This window comes from Vanellus vanellus (assembly GCF_965231255.1).
Source record: "Vanellus vanellus genome assembly, chromosome: Z".
Lineage (NCBI taxonomy): Eukaryota > Metazoa > Chordata > Aves > Charadriiformes > Charadriidae > Vanellus > Vanellus vanellus.
Window position 1 is genome coordinate 52,092,951 of NC_138908.1, and position 13,518 is coordinate 52,106,468.

Sequence of the window (13,518 nt, forward strand, 5' to 3'; positions counted from 1 at the left end):
GAAATTGGTAGCTGTGAAATTGTATCAAATGAAAGAGGGAAACATCACTTCATATAGCATGATAATGGCAAAATTCACTGTTACATGAGGTCATAGAGCCAAATGCTGTGGCTGAGCTTTATTAAAATCTAACTAAATTTATGACCAATAGAAACCCTTACAGTGTTGCCTTCTAACCCTAGGGCAATCAAATTTTATGCAGATCTGGACTAGTTGCCTTAGAAGTTCTATATTTCACAACTGAATTGGTATCCAGTGGGAGTTGTGGACTATCAGCTCTTTCTGAGTATGAATGGGCTTTGTTCTGTGTTTCTGCAGCTCAGCACTACCTGCTGTTATGGGATACAGAACCTGACGAAGCAACCACCTGCTGCTGGATGTCCTGTCTTGTTTTCTTATAAAGTGGAGGGCTCCAAGAAGGGATAACATTAGATGCCACAGCCCAGTCAAGTTAACCTAAGGTACAGTACTTCCTCTTCCCTTTTAAGGGGAGGAAATTACACATTTGTCTCAAATTGCATACATTTCTGATTTTTACTATAAAAGAGGAATGCATTTCATTGGATAAAATAATCTTATTTTCCCACTGTTGTCTCCCTCCATTAAAAAAACATTCCTTCCTAATTTTGACCATCATTGGAATCCAGAGAGATCAGAGTGGAATTCTTGTTTAAGGGTTTCTCAGTATTTTAGTTATTAGATGTCTTAATGATCACTTCAGTTAGCAATTTCTGTGTGCGCTGTGTGAGAATGGACTGGTTTCGAAGATAAGCTTTAATTCTGAAGAAGGTTGACCAAATAGTAGCTACTTTTTACTAGCATTCTCTTAGTGCTTTTTACCTTAACCAGGCTACCATGCATTCTCTTGCACATTAGATCAGTGTTAACTTAAAGAATTCTAGACTATGTATCATTGCCTTCCTTCCCATGGTGAACTCCTTTTACCATCAGTCCAATCAGTACCAGCATTCTTGTGTTTTGTAAAATTTGATATAATGAAATTATATCTTGTACATTTTACACTTTTAATGAGAATTCTTTTATATATCGTATGAATGAATTACGCTATCAAGAATATATAATTGCAGAGAAGTACCTGAATTGTAGTCCTCTCCTGACTATAAAATCCTGACAGTGCCTAGCATATGATGACATCCTAAAGCATGACCAAATGGCAGGTCAACCAGCTGACACCAGGTCAGTCACAGAATCACAGAATCACAGAATCACAGTCTGGCTGAGGTTGGAAGGTACCTCTGGAGGTCATCTTATCCAACCCTCTGCCCAAGCAGGGCCACGTAAAGCTGGTTGCCCAGGACCACGTCCAGACAGCTTTAGAATATCTCCAAGGATGGAGACTCCGCAACCTCACAGGCAACCCGTGCCAGTGCTCAGTCACCTGCACAGTGGAACAGTGTTTCCTGATGTTCAGAGGAAACCTCCCATGTTTCAGTTTGTGCCCATTGCCTCTTTTCCTGTCACTGGGCACCACTGGAAAGAGCCTGGCTCCATCTTCACACCCTCCCTTCAGGTATTTGTACACATCGATGAGATCCCCCGAGTCTTCTCCAGGCTGAACTGACCAAGGTGTCTCAGCTTCTCCTCACAGAAGAGATGCTCCAGTCCCTTCATCATCTTTGTACGATACATGTCCATGTCTCTCTTGTACAGCAAGACCAGAATTGGACACAGCACTCTAGGTGTAGCCTCACCAGTGCTGAGTAGAGGGGAAGGATCTCCTCCCTCAACCTGCTGGCAACGCTCCTCCTAATGCGGCACAGGACCCCATTTGCCGCCTTTGCCACAAGGGCACATTGCTGATTTGTGCTCAAGCTGGTGTCCACCAGGACCCCCAGGTCTTTTCCTGCAAAGCTGCTTTCCAGCTGAGCAGTCTCCAGGACATATTGCTGTGTGGACCTCAACAGGTACCGGTCCTGTCATCCTCAATAACAAATCCTTTCTGGTAATTTTAAATAAACTGTGCTTCTTTTCTATTGCAAAGGACAATCACAGCAGAACAAAGCTCTTCTGCAATACATCGTTACCCCTTAGCTCTTCTGACATCACTGCACATAAGGCAGAAGAATGACCTTCAAAATCATTCTCCTGCCCTTTTGGAGAGCAAGGTGCTGATCTCTTCTCCCTGGTTTCCAGTGACAAGGTATGTGGGAATGGCTCAAAGCTGCATTGGGGGAAGTTCAGACATGACATTAGGAAGCATTTCTTTACTGAGTGGGTGGTCAAACACTGCAATAGGCTCCCTAGAGAGATGGCTGTCAGTGTTTAAGAGGCATTTGGACAATGCCCTCCATAAGACTTTAACTTTTGGTCAGCCCTGGAGTGGTCAGGCAGTTGGACCAGATGATCATTGTAGATCTCTTCCAACTGGACCTATTCTATTCTATTCTATTCTATTCTATTCTATTCTATTCTATTCTATTCTATTCTATTCTATTCTATTCTATTCTATTCTATTCTATTCTATTCCTGTAACTCTATGATGTTATAATGCTTTGCAGTAACAACAACAGTTGAAGAAAATGTTTTTTCTACACACTATCAAGCATACAGTCCAGCTAAAAGACATCACTGAAGCCAAGTTCTGCTTAGATGACACCTGTCATTGGATCATGGTTACATTCCATGCTAAGAATGGCTTGATAATGGAAATGGAAGTGCAGTCTGAAGGTAAAAAAGAATCAGGGATGAGTAGCTGAAAATGTGGGATGACTGAAGACTGCATAAATTCATCAGAATGTGCCATGATATGACAATTATACAGAATGTAGTTTTTCAGACTATCCAAGCAGAAGTTGATTATTATTTTACAGTATTCATGGAGCATACTGCTAGAACCAGCATTTTCCACTGAAAGTATTTTTTCTTTTCCGTGAAGATATATTTATGTATTTGCTGAACTATTTCATAAATTATATTTCCTTGCAGAAATACTAAGCGTGGACAACTGCAAACTGAGAAGAGAGAACAATGATGTATGCCAAAAATATTTTTAAAATGTAAGCTGTAAACACTGTACTATGTTTGCTTGGGCCATGAAATGAAAATAGATTGGTCAAACAGTAACAAGAGCAACATTTGCAGCTGCTAGAGGTAACAGGAGTAGAGGAGGTTTGAACACTAATAATTCTTAACTTGAAGTGTGTACAAAAGAGAATATAATCTGTATCAAGGAAATCTTGGAGTTTTCTTATTTAACCATGAAGGATGGTGTGCAGTTTGATATTTTCTTCTCTGAATTTGGATGCCATAAGTTACACTGTTTTCTCTCTCAGTTCAAAATGTTACAGAGCTTAAGATTATTGCACAGAATTTTGTTTCCTCTGTCATGTTTTGACCATGAAATGATGGAGATGCAGTAGACTTCAGCAATAACACCTCTCATCGGCACTATATTTTAATAGTAAGAAATTGTTGAAGTTTCTGATGTAATGTATTGTCCTGGAAGTAAATTAACACTATTGAAGGCAAAGATAACATCCCACAGGAATCTGTGCATGCCATATGCAATACAGCTCCCAGAACGATTTTCCATGTAACTGTCTGACATGCTTTCCACTTGTGAAACACGTATCACTGAAAAGGAAGTAATAAAAATGTATTAGTCTATGTGATATCTAAGCAATAATTCCTAATATTGTATGTACAGTGCTACCAATACAGTAAGTTGTCCTGCCTTTGACGTCTGTATTTGGAACTTATCTCAGAACAAAGCATTTTAAGAACTCTATCTACATAATCTGTTGCTTATTTACTATGTAAAAAACCCTATTAAATAATTTTTCTTTCCCAATGGACAAATCTCTGTAGCAACACCCTAGATTGGCGTGCCAAGGCACAGAGGGCAATCAAGTGCCACAACTAGCATTTCTAACTCTGTGTCAAGCACTGATACACAGCATTTAAAACAGCAGATTTCAGTCCTGATGCCTGTATTTTAGTCATGTGCGTATAGATCAGTTCTACACCCAATATTATTCTTATTGGCATGTAGCTGGCATATAGCTTATTTCTTCCACATTGCTTTGAATGTATTGTATATTTGTCCTTTGCTGTAACGAGCGAATCAGATGTTTTCATGTTTCACCACAGATACAGTAAATGAATAAATATCATTGTATTAAATCTGGTAGGATTCTGATTCTGATTTTTGAAAACAGAGCCATAGGCATGCATTTATTTAAGAACATTAAAACTGTAAACATATGTTTAATGCACAGGCTCCCAGCACTTGGTGATAGACACGTTAGTCTGTGTTTCTTATTCCATGCTCTAATTCAGCAAAGCACCTAACCAAAGTGCTTGATCTTAAACAAATACTTAAGTCTTTTCCTGTCAGACATGTTGGTTTTTTTTTTTTAAATTAGCGTCCCATTTCATTAAAACAAAAATATTCCCTAAACCCAAAATATTAGCTAGAGGTTTGTCAGTCTAGGTTTTCTGCTGGAACTTAGCACATGACTTTGTATATAAGATGGATCTCTTCTGGGAAGCTTCAGGAAAACAGAGCAAATCAGCTGCCAACAAGCTGTATCAGCCATTCTTTAGCACTAAGCACCTGAAGAAAAATAATCACTTGCCTCGGTTTAAAATTAAAGACAGCGTGGCCCAAATAGTGAAAGAAGTAAACATCTCATTTTGCTGGACAAATCTAAAGCTGCCCAGGGCATAACTCAGTCATCAGCTTTTGTAAGTTTTGGAATCTACTTTCTTAATTGAGAACATTTTGTACTGTCCTATAAATTTTCTGTTGTATGCAATAAACAGATTGTGTTTCATTGTGACAAAGAGAGGAGAAATTCCATCTTGGAATTTATCAGGACAGAATTTTGTTTTATTGTAGATATATGTTCGTATGCCATGCTAATAATCGGTAAGCACAGCTGTCATTTGTTATGTGATTACACTCAGTATGGATTAGAATGTCTTGGGTTTGTATGGTTTGGAGATGGTAACTTAAAGGGCAGCTACGAAGAGAACAGAGGCTCTCTCTTCACAAGGAGCCACACGGAGAAGACAAGAGGCAATGGGTACAAGTTGCACTGAGGGAGGGTTCATCTTGACATAAAAATAAATTTTTTACAGTGAGAACAATTGTTCACTAGAATGGCCTCCCCAGGGATGTGGTGGAGTCCCCATCGCTGGAGGTTTTCAAGATGCAATTGGAGAGGGTACTCGATAATCTCATCCAGACTCCCTTTACCACAAAGGAATGGACCAGATGATCTTTCGAAGTTACTTCCAACCTGGGCTGCTCTGTGATTAGAAAGAATTAACACAAACTTGCAAATCGCTAGAGAGCAGGTATCTCTTTCTTTGTATAATGACTAAGGATTTATAAATTTAGAACTTGCACGTGCTCTTATTTCAGTGCTCTCTTATAAAGAATACCATACACTGAAAGTGCCTAGACATCATTGTATAATTTGATGTATGTCTGCGACTTGCACAGAAATTTTCCATAACCACAATATACCATTGATTCTGAACTGTGACCCATAGTGCAGAAAGATTAGTCCATAATTATAAAACTTGGAACATAATTAGATTTGACACAATGCATATTGTATTATTGTCTGATCTCTTCATACATGGACTTATTTATGCATTCCTAATTTAAGGTCAAAATGAATCTCTAAATGAGTAAAATAATTATCTACATACTGATTCCATCTGTGCTTTTGAAATCCATTTGATATTCCATTTAGTTTTATTGCTGAAATTCAGTTGTCATAAGATAGGGAGTTGAAAAAAATTGACTCTTTAAGACTTTTTTCCTCTTCCTCAAAACTTTACTATATAGTTTTTTCTTTATTTATTTAGAATACAAATTCGAAAATACTGTCATATATTCCATCAGGGCCCTGATGGCAGAGACAGGGCTTACCAGCCCTCCCAGCCTTCCCCAGGGCCTCTTCCCATCCTGCCCAGGGCCTAGGATCTCATTCAAGGCCAGATTGGATGGGGCTTTGAGTAACCTGGTCTAGTGGGAGGTGTTCTTGCCCATGGCAGGGGGGTTGGAACTCGATGATCTTTAAGGTCCTCTCCACCCTAAACCATTCTATGATTCTATGATTGTCGTTTGTCCCTGTTAAACGAATACAAAATGTCTACCATCATTTAGCTTATATGAATTAATTTTCATTCCATTTTCCACGGAAAAAAGAGAGATTTCGAGTCAGCGTAATTTAAATGCCATAGAGGGATTCTTAGTAAGCAAATCCATGGCATTTTGTTGGGTCTGTGATGGACATAAATTGCTGCTCTGTGTTAAGAACCTTTCTATATCACTCTGTTAACTGCTTCCAGCTCCTCGGCCTGTATTGCAGTGACACGAGGGCTTTGTACAACCAGAAGGGCTGTGCAGGGCAGCTCCGACATCATCGAAGCACGTGCTGCCCACAGCTGCTCTGCGCTCAGAGCGGCTTTCCACTGTGGTTAGAGCTGACTGCAGCCGCTACAGGTAAGCTGTTCTGGTTTGGGTTTTTGTTTGATACTGCATAGGCTATCATCACAAATAACATGACGCTGTATCCAAGCCTCAAGACGACAAGATTCTGTCACAAAGGTGAGCATGTAACAGTTCTCAGAACAATTTTTTTTTTAAAAGAGTAAAAGGGTATTTGTTTACACAGTGCACAGTAAGCCAAAGCAAAGGGAAACACACGCTCCAGAACACACTGCAAACAAAGGCAAAAGTTCATTATCAGGCCACAAAACACATGTGCACATAATACAACCTTGTTTTTTAAAAGGTTTTTAGGATGCCAAAAAATAAATTCTTCCAAAAACCCCACGATTTATTCCTGTTTTTTATCTTGTACATAAATTTGCCCTATAATCTCTGCTACAAGACTTCTATAATTGCTTTAACCATTCAAAATGGCATTCACTATCAGATTTATTTTTAGGGAAGACCCAATTTCTGAGAAAAAGAATAGAAACTAGTTTCTGTCTGCTCTGCTCCCTCTACCCCCCCAATAAAGTTTATAAGGTGTCTGCGGAGGAGGTCTATTCACATAGAGTTTAGAGAAGAAATCTATCATTTTTTGCAAGCAGTGGCAATTTATAAGCTTTCAGAAGAAGCCACAATCAGCATATGCTCAGTGGAGGCTTCTGGAAGAAGACTGAAGTTAGGCTTGTCTAACTAACTAGCTGCCTAACTTTTCAGATGTGATGAGTATCTCAACAAAGAGTATATTCAAGTCTCGGGCCAAGAAACACCTCCTCCTCTTGCATTTCTAGAGCCAGGAACTGAAGCTGAACGCTGAATGTCTGTCCCATGCTGTCAGATGCTCCTCCCTGCATAAGCCAGATAAAGGTCAGAATGGAACCCACTATGAGGAAGATGAAAAGAAAACAACATTACAGAAGCCAGACAGAAAACAAGCTGAAGAGAAAGAGGGTTAGTTGGGGATATGCAGATTTTGGAAGAGGACATCAGTCAGAGATGCAAAGGAGTTGTTTTCTGAGTTTATAAGGTAGGTAGGCAGCAGCAGAGCAGGCAGAAATCTACAGATTAAGATAGACAGCTGTTTTGATGCGTGCATAAAAGGGGAATGAATTAAACTTGAAGCCAAATGAGTAGGATTAGATGAAAGCAAAACCAAGAGGGATTTAGTAGATTATAAAGCAGAAGGGTGTCTGAGAAAAAGGAACATATTTAAAAAGGGTAGAATGAAGGACCCTGAGAACTACTGACCTGTCAACCTCACCTCTGTGCCTGGGAAGATCATGTAACAGATTCTCCTAGAAGGCATGTGTAGAGGCACATGGAGGACAGGGAGGTGATTCAAGGCAGCCAGCATGGCTTCACCAAGGGCAAGTCCTTCCTGACCAACCTAGTGGCCTTTTGTGATGGATTGACTACATCAGTGGACAAGGGAAGAGCTACAGATATCATCTGTCTGGACTTCTCTAAGGCCTTTGACACAGTCCCCCACAACATTCTTTTCTCTAAACTGGAAAGATGTGGATTTGATGGATGGACTCTTCAGTGGATAGGGAATTGGCTGGATGGTCACATCCAAAGGGTAGTGGTCAATGGCTCAGTGTCCAGATGGAGATCATTGAAGACTGGCATCCCTCAGGGATCGGTACGGGGACCAGTACTGTTCAATCTCTTAATCATTGACATAGACAGTGGGGCCAAGTGCACCCTCAGCAAGTTTGCAGGTGACACCAAGCTGAGTGGTGTGGTTGACATGCCTGAGTGATGGGATGCCATCCAGAGGGACCTGGACAAGCTTGAGATGTGGGCCTGTGTGAACCTCATGAGGTTCAACATGGCCAAGTGCAGGGTCCCGCAACTGGGTTGGGGCAACTCCGGGTATCAACACAGTCTGGGGGATGAAGGGATTGAGAGCAGCCCTGAGAAGAACTTGAGGGTACTGGTGGATGAAAAGCTGGACGTGAGCTGACATTGTGCACTCACAGCCCAGAAAGCCAACCATATCCTGGGCTGCATCAAAAGAAACATGGCTACCAAGTCAAGGGAGATGATTCTCCCTCTACTGTACTCTGGTGAGACCCCACCTGCAGTACTGCGTCCAGTTCTGGAGTCCTTGGCACAGCAAAGACATGCACCTGTTGGAGCAGGTCCAGAGGAGGGCCACAAAAATGGTCAGAGGGCTGGAGCACCTCTCCTATGAAGACAGGCTGAGAGAGTTGGGGTTGTTCAGCCTGGAGAAGAGAAGGCTCCAGGGAGACCTTATTGCGGCCTTTCCGTACTTAAAAGGGCCTGACAAGAAAGATGGGGAGAAACTTTTTAGCAGGGCTTGTTGCAACAGGACAAGGGGTAATGGTTTTAACCTAAAAGAGGGGAGATTCGGATTACATATAAGGAAGAATTTTTTTACGAGGAGGGTAGTGAAACACTGGAACAGGTTTCCAGAGAGGTGGTAGATGCCCCATCCCTGGAAACACTCAAGGTCAGGCTGGATGCATCTCTGAGCAACCTGATATAGTTGAAGATGTCACTGATTATTAAAGGGAAGAGATGACATTTAAAGGTCCCTTCCAACCCAAACTGTTCTATGATTCTATAAAGTGGTCCCTGGATCAGCTTGAGAGCTAACCTTTGCTCTTTGGAAGATCATAGAATCACACAATGTTTAGAGTTGGAAGGCACCTTAAAGATCATCCAGTTCCAACCTACCTGCCATGGGCAGGGACACTTCCCACTAGTACAGGTTACTCAAAGCCCCATCCAGCCTGGCCTTGAACACCTCTAGGGATGGGGCACCACAGCTCCTCTGGGTAACCTGTTCCAATGCCTCACCACCCTCAGAGTGAAAAATTTCTTCCTAATATCTATTCTAAATCTCCCCTCTTCCACTTTGAAGCCATTCCCCCTCATCCTATCACTACATGCCTTTGTAAAAAGTCCCTCTCCAGCTTTCTTGTAGACCTCCCTTAGGTACTGGAAAGCTGCTATAAGGTCTCCCTGGAGCCTTCTCTTCTCCAGGCTGAACAACCCAAATTCTCTCAGCCTGTCTTCATCAGAGAGGTGCTCCAGCCCTCTGATCATCTTTGTGACCCTCCTCTGGACCTGCTCCAATAGGTCCATGTCTTTCTTATGTTGAGGGCTCCAGAGCTGGATGTAGTATTCCAGGTGGGGTCTCACGAGAGTGGACTAGAGGGGCAGAATCACCGCCCTTGATCTGCTGGCCACGCTTCTTTTGATGCAGCCCAGGATGCGGTTGGCCTTCTGGGCTGTGAGTGCACATTGCTGGCTCGTGTTGAGCTTCTCATCCACCAGTACCCCCAGGTCCTCCTCAGGGCTGCTCTCAATCCATTTTCCACTCAGTCTGTATTTGTGGATGCATTTAGCTTTGCTGTATGTTATAAGCAGCAAACAATATGCTAAACCTTGAAACATTTTTTGGTGTAAATAACTGCTCTTATAAGTATACAGAGTATCATACAATGCCTCCTCTCAGATGCTGCCTAGCATGTGTCTGGTTACATGAGACGAGGAAAGCACAAGCGTTTTCAACAGGGTGTCTGCTTGTGAGTGAAGGAAAGGAACTTCCCAGCTGTTCCACTGAACAGCTCTACTGAAAACAGTAAAAAGACAAACAGACTTCATCCTGGTGTTCCCTGGCATTACGCTACCCTCGTGTCACTCCCTCTGGTACTTTTTGCTCGTGTGATAGGAAATAAAGAGCCTTTGCTAGGTCACAATGAGAGCTACAGCATGAGTGACCTATTGGAAGGGGTAAAATTTTTCAGTGGTTTCTCTTCCTTGGCAAAGCATTATTCCAAATTGAATAGAGGCCTACTCTAATTCAGAAAAAAAAATCAAGAAAACTATTGCATTTGGAGAAGACTTTTAAACTGAATTAGTTTTTTTCCTAGTAAAAAAAACCTCTTGTGTGAATGCACGATATCTATACAAATTTGCCTTACATAGATAAGGCTATTCTTCTCTAATAAAGAAGAGCTGTAACACTATAACGTCACTCTAATTGAGGGGACGAGGGCTGTAATAATTTAACTGCATCACGTAGTTACACCAAGAAGGTGGACAAGTTAAAAATACCGACAGTAAAGTCGCTACAACATGGCTGCTGAAAATTTAATTATTTTCTGTTTTGAATACTAGCTCTTTTAATATGCTTGCCTACTAGCACTGAAAATTTATTTTTTTCTTAGTTAAATAATAAGAGTAAATGAAGACAGAGAATTAACACCACCACCAGAATATTTAGGTCTCCAGTGTGTTTTTGTTGATCTTTTCCATGTAGTCAGTGCCTGCTGAGATGGAGAGTTTACAGCTATTGTGAGGTAACTTTGCCATCTCTTAGTAGCAATTGCTTTTCTAGGAACCTAAAGCATGAGCAGCAGATACTGATTTTTCAAAGTATCAACCCTCAGAGATGATGAACCTTTCCTAAAGGGCGTTACATTGATTAGAAAGCCTTTGCCTAGAGACTACATGTAGAGGTTTTATACGCATTCAATTTAAAATGTTTTTAGTCTGCCAGCCTGTCAAATACGAGGTATGTGTGAAGAATTGCTTTCATTTGAGTAAGTTTTTTATATTTGTATTTACTTGCACATATTCTGTTTGTTCAAATATTTCATCAGATGTTCATTTAATCACAAATAACAGCAGTACAGAGACAAAAACCTTAAACTTTTATATGGTTTAACATTAAGTTCTGTGTAATGTCAAGTTGCAATAGCAATGTAGTATTTACTTCTCTAGCTCCTGGTAAGAACTCTTCTCAAAGTTAACGTTTTACCAAGAGGGTTAATTCTGTCAACTTCATTTCCAAAACCATGAAGAAGTCTGGGGAGGAAAGGAGGAAAAGACCATTTTAATAAAGAAGCCCTTTACATTTAAAGAAATAATTCCTCTTCAATTCTTAGTATATGGTTTGTATACAGTCAAAACTTTTTCCATACCACAAATGCCATGAAATGCCAACTTATCCTTTGAGGCTACTATCTGTGATAATTTCTTTTCTGCATTTGTGCACAACATCGTCAAATCACAATCATGATGTTATTTGCTATTATTCAGAAATTCAGGGGTGATTTTTTTTTAAATCTTCAGAAATTATTATAACCAGTACATTTTTCACCAAAAGTCTCTTTATTAGGGGTAAGATATGGTACATACATAACATATAGTCTCCTGACACACCTGTCAGGGCAGACTGTAACTTAAAGGTAGCATACAGTAAGAACAAATTTTTTTAAGTGTTTTGATGCTGGACAACTATTGAAATCCTTGGAAAATAGATGCCAGAAGACCTTTAAAAACTTAGCTGTAAGTCACTTAGCTGTAAGTCACTACTTCAAAGTCACTTAAAGTCACCAGTAAAATGGAATATAGATTCCAAACCTTTTAAACCTCTGGTTAGCAACACAGCAATAGGCTTAGCCTCACTATCATAGGAGATAAAACCCTTCTCTCCCTCTGTAACCCACCTGCTGACAATTGCTCACAAACAGCTTCCAGCATGACATTTCATTGAGAAATGGAGAAGAACTGACCTAGCAGTAGATAAGCAAGTAGAAAGTCATTATATACATTCATAGTGGCTTTAAAAAGATTTGACAGTTTGTTAAATATTGCAGCTAAAATTACTTGTCATATAAACACTCAAGAAGATGCATAAGCGATAAATACAATAAATTACTAATCTGCTATTCTCTAACAACTAACCAGTTTTAAGACTTTTGCTGATCAAGGTTCTTTTCTCCCAGTTACAGTTTATAATAGAATCATAATTAATGCAATATTATAAACTTTCTTAGACTCCACACTGCATGTCTGTCCTTCATAGGCAAAGATTCTTCTTAATGAAAGCATGCTATGAAATAATTAGAAATACATAGCTGATTTCTTTCCTAGCTTACCATTATACACCAATAAACTTATACTCCCCCCCCCCCAATTGTTCCTCAATTTTACAGTAGTTCAACAGCAACTGTTAAACATTCCTAACTGAAGACTTCAGAGAGATTGCTGATGTACCAGCCACTTATTCTACCTCAATGATTATGTGATTCTGTGACTCTCAAGGTTTGATCTCATCATTCTGGTTGGTTCATAAACAGAGTTTATTTGGGACATAGTGGATAAATTCAGTAAAAGTCTCCAAATGTAAAAGTATTCAGAAGAAAAGGAAGATCGCTTCTTACCCATTAGTATAGCAACTCCAGAGCAAATTCCTGTTTTGTAGTAGTGGCTGAAAACTGCTCCAATTATAAAACAAATTTACAAAGCAAAACTGTACTGCACAATCTGAGCAAGCTGTGAGAAAGGTCTAGGGAAATGTTGCAAAGATATGTTTATGATATTTTTCCACACTCTTGAGATTTCACAGAGAAAAAGTTAAAGATTTGTTAATATTGGGACATGAATAATAGAAATAAAAATAGTAAAAACACAGAGAACAGAAAAAAACCCCTTGTAATTTCATTTTACTTAGGTTTCGCATAGTAACCTGGAATTAAAAAGTATAAAATATACTAAAATGATCTGCAATATGCTTAAAATACAGGAGAAAAATACTGAAAACTGAGAGTGTTTCGGTTCTTTTTAAGATAAATTGCTATACCAGTTCAGTATCTACTATAATGGCTGCCATCCTATTTCCAGCATTTGCCAGAGTAACAATGCTTGAGTTTATACCTGATCTGTGTTTTGGAAAGAAATGTATTATTTTGTGTACTACTGCATAGAAATAAGACAACTATTTAATGTTGGTGTTTAAAACTCCTCCCATTTTGCAGGGAACACATTACCTTACAGATAAATTACAATAAACAGCATTAAATTTCTCTCCACCTATGATTTCAGTTTCTAAAACCAAAACAAAACTTGCTCCTTAGGCAAGACAGGAGGAATGTGAACATCTGTCACTGCTTTATTTTTTTCTTTACCATTAGGCTGTAGGGAAAGCTAGTCTATCTTGCATTTACAAAGAGTGAAATATATGATCTAATAGGGAAGAATTCCATCTACCTACCATTAACTCATGA

The 13,518-nt window shown here is 39.8% G+C and overlaps 1 long non-coding RNA gene across 1 annotated transcript; it reads right to left on the minus strand.

Moving 5' to 3' along the window:
- Positions 1-5,251: 5,251 nt before the first annotated feature.
- On the minus strand, positions 5,252-11,994 carry LOC309683050. The gene is made up of 3 exons (XR_014270185.1): positions 11,959-11,994; positions 11,223-11,314; positions 5,252-5,274 (listed from the first exon to the last, which is right to left on the minus strand). It is a non-coding gene; the product is annotated as an uncharacterized lncRNA (long non-coding RNA).
- Positions 11,995-13,518: the final 1,524 nt, after the last annotated feature.